This window comes from Panthera pardus, unplaced genomic scaffold (assembly GCF_024362965.1).
Source record: "Panthera pardus isolate Hobbes unplaced genomic scaffold, ASM2436296v1 HiC_scaffold_13, whole genome shotgun sequence".
Lineage (NCBI taxonomy): Eukaryota > Metazoa > Chordata > Mammalia > Carnivora > Felidae > Panthera > Panthera pardus.
Genome location: NW_026526688.1, coordinates 30,564,566 through 30,577,026, shown reverse-complemented (window position 1 = coordinate 30,577,026; position 12,461 = coordinate 30,564,566). Strand labels below are relative to the sequence as shown.

General features: G+C 37.5%; 1 protein-coding gene across 17 annotated transcripts in view; it reads right to left on the bottom strand.

Annotated features, from left to right (window-relative positions):
• The window catches only part of NRG1 (neuregulin 1), a 222,454-nt gene that overhangs the window by 108,485 nt on the left and 101,508 nt on the right, over positions 1 to 12,461 (bottom strand). The window lies entirely within an intron of this gene.

The window sequence follows — 12,461 nt, the reverse complement described above, 5'->3', positions numbered from 1 at the left end:
TCAGTTAAAAGGAAATCATAAAGAGGAATTATCAATTGGTTCGTTAGAAGCCTATCCAACATGCCTCAGGGCTTAATTCCATCACATGCAATGGGTCCCGGATGGGGTTACAGAGCATTCTAGCCAGATGTCACAGATTCTACCGTAACTTTTCCTCTGCATTTATAAGGACCTCTGACAGCACATGATTGTATTGATTTTATAGGAGACTCTCAGGCATGTCTTCTATTGTTACCAGGAGATATAAAGTCCACAATTCTCATCCTGGCAAGCACCTTGACTTACTTGATGTGGATAAAAATGGGGAGACTAAGCAAAATGGTCTTCAGTTCTTTCCCACCAGACTTCCTCCTCTCAGCTGATGATAACCTCATCCTTTCAACTGCTTAGTCTGAAATCATCCTTGACTCCTCACACATCCTTTATCCAACCCATGATTAAATATTTCTGTCTGTCTTGGAAAGACATTCAGAATCCAATAATCCAATAAAGTCTTTAAACCCCACTGCTAGAACCCCTATAACCAAGTCTGTATTACAGCAACAGTCTCCACATTGGTTTACCTGCTTCCACCATGAAGTTTAAGATTTCCTCAGTGATCTCTTTAAAACCTAAGGCAGGGGCACCTGGGTGGCTCAGGTGGTTAAGCGTCTGGCTCTTGATTTAGGCTCAGGTCATGATCTCACAGTGTATGAGTTCAAGCCCTGAACTGGGCTCTGTGCTGACAGTGTGGGCCTGCTTGGGATTCTCTCTCTCCTTCTCTCTCTACCCCTCCCCGGCTCATGCTTGTGCGAGTGCACACGCTCTCTCTCTCTCAAAATAAGTAAATAGACATTAAAAAAAAAAATCCTAAGGCATATTGAGTCCCATTGCTGCTCAAAAGTCGGCAATGATTCCCCATCCCCAGCTGGTGGGAGAGCCACCCTACCTTCAGCTGGCACACGAAGTCTCACCACTTCCCTGAAATCAGCTTTTACTCTCTCAATCACTATGCTCAAGCCACACCGGTCTTCTGTTTCTCCTCCCTGCCTCAGGATGCCAGGCTTTTGCACTGGCTTCTTCCTCTGCCTGGAACATTCTCTCCCCATATATCCACATGACACTCTTACTTTTTTCAGTCTTTCATTAACTATTACCTTCTTGATGCAGCCTACACTGATCATTGTATTTCAAATCACCAGCCTTCACCCTCGCACTTTGACCACTTTACACTGGCTATTTCCCACACAATTTACCTCCTTTTAAAATAGTACAGGATTGGGCTCAGTCAGTTAAGCATCTGACTCTTGGTTTCAGCTCAGGTCATGATCTCGCGGTTTCATGAGTTTAAGCCCTGCATCGGCCGCTGGCAGCACAGAGCCTGCTGGGGGTTTCTCTCTCTCTCTCTCTCTCTCTCTCTCTCTCTGCCCCTCCCCCACTCAGACTGTCCCTGTCTCTCTCTCAAAATAAATAAATAAACTTATAAAAAATTAAAAAAATAAAATAGCACAGGATTTCCTTATTTATTATTCCATTTTATTATTATTTTACTTATTATTCTTTATTATTTTCTCCCTTTAGCAGTTAAACTGGAACAAAGCTTATTAAGTAAGCATTCAATAAATAATATGAAGACAGGAAAAAAAATGAAGTTCTTCCAGCTCTAAAAAATGATCTAATTTATTAAAAGTGGCAAGAGATTAGAAAAAAGCACAATGAGGTGACATCTCCATTTTTTTAGACCAGTCTCTGTTTCTTATTAACTATGAAACTATGTAAAGCCCAATCATTTAATTCTTTTGGATGTTGGTTTCCTCAGGAGTAAAGTAAAATATCTTGACCAGCTTATCTATAATAGCTCTTACATCTTTAAAATATAAATGATTCTGACTTGATTCTGTTTAATAAAATTCAGATACTTCCAAATCATTATTATCTCATAATGGACAGCACCAATCAGCACATTAATTCATTGACTACTTCTGGATGGTCAGTAAAATTCTGCCTTGCTAAAACGATAGCATTATGGAATTCAAAGCTTCTGCAATTGTTCACCAACAACTAAGGGGAGTTCTTTGTCTCCTTGTGGACCTGCACACAATTATATGACACAGTAAGAAGACACAGCGACACATTTAATTATGCATGCGTATGACTATCCATAGTATTATCAATCGAGGCCATCTTGCTGGTGAGGAGGGTTTTCTCTCTGAAACCATCTAAAACCATGTAGCTCTATTTCTGGCTGACAAGTAGACAGATGATTATCCCTCTCAGCTCTCCTTCTAATTGCTGAAGACAATGCAGAGATGACAACAGCACAAAATGAACAAAGGAAAAACCACATGAACAAACCAAACCAAAATGGTAGTGTACCCACATCTTTGTCAAGATGTCCCTGGAAATTCCTGTCCCTTTCGTCAAGCCTGTTACAGCAATAGCAAGCTATCAAATTTGGAATTCAAGGAAATGTAATTTAAAGAACTGCATAGCAATGGTGGCTCGTGCTTACACAGTGCTTATGTGCCTGGTACTATTCCAAATGCTTTACGTGCATTAACTGATTTGATCCTCAAAAAAACCCACGAGCTAGGTACAATTATTGCCACCATTTCACATACAAGGCAACCGGGACGCAGACAGTCTATATAACTTGTACTGTCACACAGCCACACACAGAGCTTGGATTCAAACTCACACAATCGGGATCCAGTGTGTGTTCTTAGTCACTACACTATCACGAAATAAAATTCCTTGTAGCCTGAAGTCTCTTACTCCCCATGATGTGAACTTTTCAGGAGAATGTATATGTTGCTATATATGTGCTACATATACAAACTTTGCAAATCATACAGTAAGATGCCCAGAATCATGTTTCCATAAACTCTGTAATGACTGCAGTCTATATTAAATTCCTCCAAGTTAAGATTTCAAGAATGTAAGGTGTGGTTTCAAATCATTTTCTTTCTTCCCGTGTTGCCGTAAGCAAGTCACTCTTGGGGTGCCTCAATTTTTATTCCCGACATATGCAAATGGGAAACCTACTTCACATGAAATACGTTTTTTTCTAGACATTGTAAAGACCACAAAAATGAATCAGCTATAACTCAGAAACCTTCCAGTATAAGTGATAAGCAAGCATCCAAATAAGAACATCATGAGTGTGAATGGGGTAAATACCTTGATGAGGCACAAACAACGTGCTATGGGGCTCTAGAGGAGGGAGGGTCTACATCTGATCTGGAAGGTGGGTCCTGAGGCCTGAGCAGAATTAGGGAAGGTAGAGACTGTGGGAACGGAACATTTTTGGTAGAGGCAATAGAATGTGCAGACTAGAGGATAGAAATAAAATAATATTCCAGGTAGAATCCCAATTGGCTAGGACATGGTCCATATGGTTTGTGGTGGGGAGGGGGCAGCTGGAGTTGGATATGTAGGAAGCCTGACGTCTTACTATGAGAGGACCTTGGATACCAGAGAAGAATTTATGGGATAATATACGTGTTTTCTAAATATTGGCTATGGTGAACTCAAGAAATAAAAATGAAGTGAAAGTCATTTCTCTTTTATAAATCATAAGATTTCTCAAATCTATTTTACAACATATAATAACACACATTGACTCTACAACTTTATAGAGTTCATATGTTCAAAAAGTAATTTCCTATTAGGTATTATAACCAATGTCTAAAGATTACTAACTCCATTCTACATATTATGAGAGGAGTGACAAGTGACCACATAAGAAATCAGAATTAAACTCGGGCCCTCTAAATCTAAGCTCCCAAAGACCCAAGCAGTTACTCTTCCTCTCCATCTGTCATTCACCTGTCATCCCGAACTCTGCTGATCCAGAACACAGGAAGAGTCAGGTTTGAGAAGCAAAATATATGTCACCAAAGCTTATGTATTTCTCAAGGAGAGAACCTTTCTCAGAGACATTTTACCTTTTATACAAATGTTTAATCTGCTGGAAACTTGAGTTACAAACCCCACGAGAGATCAGAACTGTGAATTAAAAGAAGTGTGGAAAACTATTTCATTAATATATACCGATTGCAAACCAGCCTGATAGCAGAAAGCATACAATACATAAAAATACCAACATTTTCTGGTTGTGTGTGATCACTGGCAAGAAGTTGAACATTGTTGAGCCTGTTTCTCTGTGCTAAAAGATTTGGTTTCTACTGTCTCTATGAAACCTAATTGTGATTCTGCAATAAGCTAAGACACATTCAAAATATATACCACTCTAAGGTTAGAGTTTCTAATATAACTCAACGTGATCTAATAAGGTAACATTATTCAAGAAAGTTGTAATATAGCCCACTATATCCTCAAGACATAACAGTACCCAACATTGATAAATCCTATTTAATAAGTAGTTGAGATTATTAAAATAGTTCAATCCAAAATGGAGAAAATCAATTTTTCATGGTGATAAATCATTAGCTATTTAGAAAACTCAGCAATCCAGAACAACCAATTTCCCAAAGATTTGTCATAAGCCAAAGACTTAATGTACTGATCGCAATGTTTTTATGTATAGTTCACTAAATAGGTAGGTGTTATATAGGTCCTTGACCTGGGCAGGGGTTAATTTTGATATCTCCCTATGGTCATTGAAGTAGAAAGATAAAACGAGTAAAGTAATTATTTTATATAATGTATTTTCTGTTCTCTTTGAAAAATCACAAGAGTTGTGTGATGGGAAAAACTCTAAAAATGCAGCTTGCTTTAAGGATCATAGTGTGAAAAGATCAGAGTTGTAACACTGAATGTTGCCACTAATCATTCTTAAGATTTGCTTTGTAGGCGAGACTTAGCATCATGTAACAATCAATGGTTACTGATTCCTTTTGCTCCCAGAAGAGCAAGCAATTATGACCCAGGAAGCTTCACCAAGGGATTACAAACAAATGCTAACAAGAGTTCAATTCCACTGTCCTTAGATCATTCCATTTATTTATGGAGCTTTTATTGCATGACACCAACATATTTCATAAAACAAATACTTCCTGTTACTTAGCAAAGGAAGAGGCAACATTGAAAGTCGTCAGGCTAATCATGGTCGAGTCTGCGGTTAAGGTCTCACTTCACTCTCTCCCCCAACTCATCCAGTGAGAAACCACAGGTCTGGGCCATCCGCTCCATAACCTCTGATGCTCTGGGCGGGACACCACCTTCAGAATAGGGTGGGAGAATGGTGACGACCGTGCAGTGAGATTAGTGGAAAAGTAATGGCGGGGTTTGAACAGCAGAGTAAAGAGAAAAGTAACCATGGGATAGCAAGTAAGAAAGAAATACAGGGAGAGAAAAGGGAGAAGAACTGGAGAAACAAAATCATATCAACATTTGACACGGACATAGGTACCTAAGTTAAGACTTGAGGATCCTAGTCACACGTGTTTCCTTACTAATTAAGTTTTATTTCTTATGGCAACTCTCCTTGTCTTCCATGTTGTTCTTATGTTCCTTCCAAGTAGATCTGAAGGAATATTTGGACATCTGGCTTACTTTTGAGTTATGAGTTTTTATAATAAGATAAGTTATGGAGGAGAGGTGATTTCTTTTTTTATTAGAAAATTTCTTGAATATAAAATTCTATACTAACTTTTACTTAAAACAAAGTTCATAAATTTCCCCTTTGGTGAGGATAAACGGCACCTCAAGAAACATGATTCAAACACTCAAGTGCTTATCACTGAAGATTTGTGCCGTAAATCAACTCTCGTCACATCATGTTCTTGATGACAAATAGAAGATGTTTTTACCTTGGGATATTTTCCACTATATTTCATCACATTTTCTTGGGTCAGTCAGCTTATTTGCACTGCTCAGTCACAACCACCTATACCTGGGTAAACTCTGCCCAAGATTGTTATCAAATATTTCCCCCTTAAAAGTGGCTGCCTCATTGCTTTGATATTGATTCAGAGTTCCACTTGTGCAGTTAATCCAATATACTTGAGTTAATAACAATCAAGATGACCAAAGCATTAAAGTTTTCACATAATTCTAATTCTACTTAAAGAATAAATGAAAATACATATATTTTGTTAATCACTATACATTTTGTAAATGAAAGGCTCTCATAAATTACAACAAAAAATCAAAGTGTCTTAAGTGCATGTACCCAGAGCAGCACTAATTTTCTTTTTTTTAGAATTGTGACCAGTAATCCAGCTTATAAAAGTTCATTTGAAAATCACTGCAGCATATTTTTAAGGTACAATTACTCTCTACTACTATAACAATATTTTTTTCTTTTTTACTTTTTACAAGCCTCTAGCAATTAAATGTGGAACTAGAATTGTTTTTTTTTTCAAACATTGATAACTTTTTCCTCTACACTTTAAGGTTTTTATTTATCCAATTTTATTTATTAAGTAATCATCAAGCCATCTTCCCTTTTATTTGGAATATTATGTGTATATATATATATTATGTGTACATATATAATTCATACCATATATAGTATTTATATTGTAGATATAGTATCTTTAACCAAATTAAAAGAACTTCTGCATTTGATTTCACTCAAAGATTGTATGTAAATTGTTATTTCCATGGGCTTTGTGAAATGGTGAAAATGGCTTAATTCCTATCTTTTGGGGTCTAGAAATCCCAGTTGGCAACAATGAAGAGTTAGGTGAATATAATTTTCATTTAGATCAAGGATTCATCCCACGTACTACAGCTAAACCATATAGATTCCTTTTCATTATCTCAGTCTTCCCACAGAATGTGCTTCTTTGACAAACACAGTTTTAGTCACCTTTCCCCCCTCTTCCAAGTAACTCCTTATCATTGTACCCAGGAGAAAGCCCATTACATCCTAAATTTTGGACATTACCCTAAGAATAATTATATATTCCATCCAATTTTTGGGGGAAAATCACTCTTTTTATGGTACTAGGGTTCAAGAAATTGTAAAGTTCTATTATCAGTCCAATAGAAACCAAATTAATTCACCTTTTAAGACTACCTATAATTTATTCCTAAGAATGTTAACACTCATGAGTATATGTGTATATGAACCCTGACAGAGAGGAAGAAGAAGAAAGAAGTTAATAATTCTTAAGCTTTGTACTCCTATGAGGTATTTTCCTTACATACAGTAACTTATCTTGTCCTTCACACAATCTCATAAGAGTTGTAAGTATTAAAATCCCCATTTGTTTAGATGTAAATTCTAAATCTCAAGTAGTGAAGTGATTTGCTCAAGGTCATATGGCTTCTAAGTGGTACAGCTGGGACTTGATGTCAAGTTTCCAGTACAATTTCCACTTCACCATGATGCCTCTTCCACTCTTAGTTCTAAGTTTTTCATGAGCTTCCCCAAACTCCTAAACTCATTCTCCAAAGTGTTACAAAACCACTTTGTCAAGACCAAAGGAAGAAAAGAACAAAAAAAAGAATCAAAAGTAAAATGAGGGGGAAAAATTGGTACTGGTTTCATATTTAGTATGGTTTGGTCCTAGGACTTGGGTGTTACCCAACATCTCATTTAATCCCCTAAACAGGTCCAAGGGATGCATAGTGCTATCCTCAAATACAAATGAGGAAACAGATTCAGAGGGATGATCTACCTTGCTCCAGGCCATGAGAAAGACAGGTATGATTAAAATTCAGGTCTGCCCAACTGGTAAGCTAATGCCCCGGGACAAGAGACTTGAGACAATCCAAGATGTAAGAGGCCTGAGAGATAAATATATCTAATAATCTGCTTGGAACATGAATCTCCCTCAAATGTGTCACTGTTTAAATATTTCCATGAAGAAGAAACTTTCTTTCCAAATATATATTTTATTTGGAATAACTTTGATTATAAAAAAGTTCTCCTGTACACCATATTGTTGGGAAAGGTATGCCCATCCAACCTCTGCTCAAGAGGGGTGTCCTACACTGATCAAAACTGTACATGTAGAATGGTCTTTTCTAAAGAGGAAGTCTGCAATGGAGGGAGAGAAATTACTCATTAGGACTTACATGATAAACAGGAAAAGCAAAGTCATTGAGAGGAAGATAATATATGTACTGTTTGCATATAAATGCCGAAGGCAGTTTGGAAAAGAAAAGCAAGGTGTAGTGAAAACCGGGAGCATTCCAGTTTCCTCTCAGCGCTCATATAATTAGCTGGAGTGACCTTGGTCACTTCACTTTTGCAGATCTGAATTTCCTCACTTCGGGAGTGACTCAGATAATTTTTACATATGTTCGACATATAAAATTCTATGATTATAGAATATCGATTATATTATTTGGAAACAACCCTTGAGTGCTTACAAACACACACACACACACACACACACACACACACACACACACTAGTAGATAAAATTCACCTCAGCAAACATGGCAGTGTGGTCTGAGGTGATGAAGATGAACTCTATTCCCTGCTCCTCAATCACTTTTCATGTGAATGGTACACGAAGCCAAGTTTTCATTCAGTTTGGGAACCAAACCTTAATGGCAGACGTTAGCCTTTCTCTGGATATTGAAACTAAAAATCCTTGGGAGTGTTTTAATATTCTTTTTCTATAAGCTAAAACAATAAATGGAAAATATGACCAAGAAATAAAACAAAAACATTTATAGCTGTCAGCTTTCTAGAATCTGAAAATAATTTTACCATATTTACATGTTAGAATTAAGTATAGGGGCTCTCAGTCAGTTAAGTGTCCGACTTCGGCTCAGGTCATGATCTCACAGTTCGTGGGTTCGAGCCCCACGTTGGGCTCTGTGCTGACAGCTCAGAGCCTGGAGCCTTTTCGGATTCTGTGTCTCCCTCTCTCTCTGACCCTCCCCCATTCATGCTCTGTCTCTCTCTGTCTCAAAAATAAATAAACGTTAAAAAAAATTAAAAAAAAAAAAGGTAGGTGACAAGAAGAAATGCTGAATTCAGAGAGTATATGCAGTGTTAAGTAAAGAAATATCTCAGGTTGATTCAAATTGTCTAACTAGATTCTTAAAATTCATTAGAAGATAAGTTCTATGAGGACAAGAAATGTTACTGTTTTTCATTGCCATAATGCCAATCTAGAACAGTGCCTGGTGCATAGGAGGTGTTTAATATGTATTCGCTGAATTAAGAAAAAGAAATAACAGAAGAAAATCATTGACATACAAAAATAATAAAAAGGGAAACATGACCAAAAAAGTAGACACGGTATGGTTTATGGCTTAAAAGAAAGCTCAAACAGATTCAGTCGAGAAGTTATATTCTAGTTCTCAGTTTTATTCTAGCGCTTCAGTGAAGCTTCTAGCTTAACTTTAGACAACTCATACCTTTTTTATGCCTCAGTTTCTCAATCTATACAATATCTCTCTCTTTACACTTTAAAAGGATCCTATGAGGTGACAGTAAAAGGAAAAGGGAAGAAGGAAGAACAAAGATACATGGTTTGGGACATAACGACTTTCTGGGAATGCAGAACTGCTGATTTGTACAAACATATAAAAGTCAGAGAGAAACCAGTATGAATCATACTAAGGAAAAGAAGAGGGGGCAATAAAGAAGAGGGACAAAATTTTGAATGAATTGTGCCAGTAAGAAACCAGGGTATTGTCCTAGAGACGTATTTTTGTCTGTGTGTTTGTAATATGTGTAAGTACCATTCAGTTAAAATGCAATACAATTGTATGTGAAAGAAAAGATCAGTGAATGTTTAATATTTTAGAATGCAATGAAATATTGATAAATAAAGCCAAAGTGGCATAATTAGAAAAATAAGGAAGATTCAAGAGATAATTGGGTAGGTGGGGAGGGAGAGGAAGGAAGAAAACCGATTTAGGTATAAAGGAACAAGGAGACACAGAGTGGGCAGGGAAGAGGTGAGCCACAGGGCCATCTGCTATATGTCAGCAAAGAGCCCACCCTAGAAAACCCAAGCTGTTTTCGACAGCAAGCTGAACACTGTATGGATGAGCAAATAAACAGGAAAAAGACTACCACTACTGAGAATTTAATAAAAGCAAAACAAGAAGGTGGGAAGAAAACTGAATACTATGAACTATACATGCTTGACCAGTGGTCCCACTTGACATACGTCCCTGTCAATTGGGTGCCACTTAAACTATTAGAGTTGCTGTCCAGTTCACACTCTCTGGAACAGGGAAAAGCTGACAGGAGAAAAGAGCCATGTGTGGATTTAAATTCAGGGGGACAAGACATGTCTCTGCTTTCTCCTATTTAGGATTTCACTGAACCTTTCAGCATTTTGTAACTTTTAGTAAAAGAATGTCACTAAATCTTTCAGAACCTGGGTTTCCGCCTCATCAGCAAATTAATAAAATTATTTGGTTTCAGTCGAGGATCTTTCCATTTCTCCCAGTTTTTAATGTCTTAGGCGTTAAGCAAGTTTTGGTTAAAGTGGAGAAAAGTTCTTTGAAATCACCACTCTGAAATCACCGACAAGGAATTGTAGGTTGCAAGGAACTGGATGAATCTATTGGGCTTAAAATAAATGCCATTTTTAAATTGAAGGAAAGAAATCCTTTGGTATATTCAGTTAATCACGCTAAGCTTTGCAAATGGCAGTGACTCCTATCCTCATTGTGGTAACAATGGTTTGCCATGCAACCCAACACAAAGAGATTTAAGACAAAGCAAAACAAATTTGGCCTGAGATGAAAATACTAATACATTCTTATACTACAGAGTCTGTTGTCAAGCAGGCTCTCCCATCCAGAAATACATTTTCTTCCAAGATGGCACTATAGTTCCCCGGCTACAATTTAATTAATCACCTCTTTTTATAGTAGTCTAAGTTTGCAACCTCTCAGAGTCAGTTCTTTCCATATAAATAGAAGGTAAGAAAAATTTTAAAGCCCAGGCAAAGAAACAAAATTAATAGTTCAAGTAGGGGCCCCAGTGAGAAATAAAAACGTAACTATTATCATGGCAAATAAAGATTGTGGTAGTGGAAAACCACCAATCACACACAGAAAAACTTCAGGATTAAAAAAAACAATGCATATGTATTTTCCAATCCTCTCTTAGGTTTCTTAAAGATCTAGATGGATGCATGGATTAGTATTGTGAAAACATGAAATTATATTACCTTATGCAAGAAATACCCATTTGAGAAAAACCTGATGCAGCTACTATTCCTTTGGACAATTAAGAATGCTCTGTATTGCCTTTTATTACAATAAAGAATGCTTTAATTTTAAAAAAAAGTCCGTGGAAAGGGGAGTAATTCCCCTTTGTATAGAATAACCCTAATACTAGAGGGTAGATTGGTTGGGGAATTACAGAGCAGACACAATTACTAGAATTGTCTCTCTTCCACTCTCTCAGGCTCCAGGATAAAGAAGAATCAATTAGCCCTCAACAGACTATGACCTTGAAGGCTACAGCTCTGTGCATAATATGCTGAATATGCTGAGGCAGATAGAACGGGGAGAGTTACGTCCTGAAACCACCAAAGAGCATGTTTCAGATACGATAACGTCATGTTAAGATTATACCATCACAGCTGAGTTCATGTCAAAAACATGCATGACAGAAGGATAGGTCTGGTTCTTCCTGTGACGAAGCTGTACTTTCTTAGTTGAAGAGAAAAAAGTGAATGAGGTCACAAATGACAGTCTAATTCCAAGCTCTTTTGTGTGTGTGTGTGTGGTTTTTTGGGTTTTTTTAGTCAATGGTTATAAGCTTTTTAAAACAACAAAAGCAACCACTTATGAGTGTCTGAAAACAAAGCTTCCTGGACAAACCCCCGCCCCCCCCCCTCCGTCCCCCTGTGCAAAAACCAGACTCATAAATTTTTAGGATACTCATGCTTTTGCTGTTGTTTTCAGGCACTAGGCTAAAACATTAACACCGAGTTTCCCATACAGAACGCCTTATAGGCGGCAAAGTGTTAAGCACCATCTACCCCTAACTTTTCAGGAGAAAACTACTTCCCATACTGCTTTTCCAGGCTTATCTCCGATGCATTTCAGAGTGCTGCAGCTGTGTCTCTGGCCAGAACTGGCCACCGTGATGCTTTTAGGCAGCAGTAAATCTTTTCCACTCAATGCAAATGCCAGAAAATCAATGCCCTGGCTTGAAAACCAAGAGAAGAGAAACTATATGGAACCTGTACCCTCTTAAAACACTTAGAAGAATTTACCTGAAAAAATAATTTCTCAAAAAGTCACTACATACTTTGTGACATGGTCCTAAACCAGAAAAAGGGACTACATGGTTCTCTGCTTCCTGCCCCCGCCCCCCAAAAAGATGATAAAATTATGGAATTTACCAAAGGAGTTTTTTGTTTGTTTGTTTTTTCTTCATAGGGTCCTCTTTCTCTTTCTGGAAAACTAAGCCTATCCGGGCACATTTTAATTAAAGCCAAGTTTCAAACGATAAAGACAAAGAAGTAACCTTGTCTTCATGGGGAATGTTGCTTCTCTTTGCAGGATCTGTACTTGCTTTTTATAGCCTGTCATTTCATCTGGGTATTATTTCCTGGTCACTTTGCCAGGTGGGA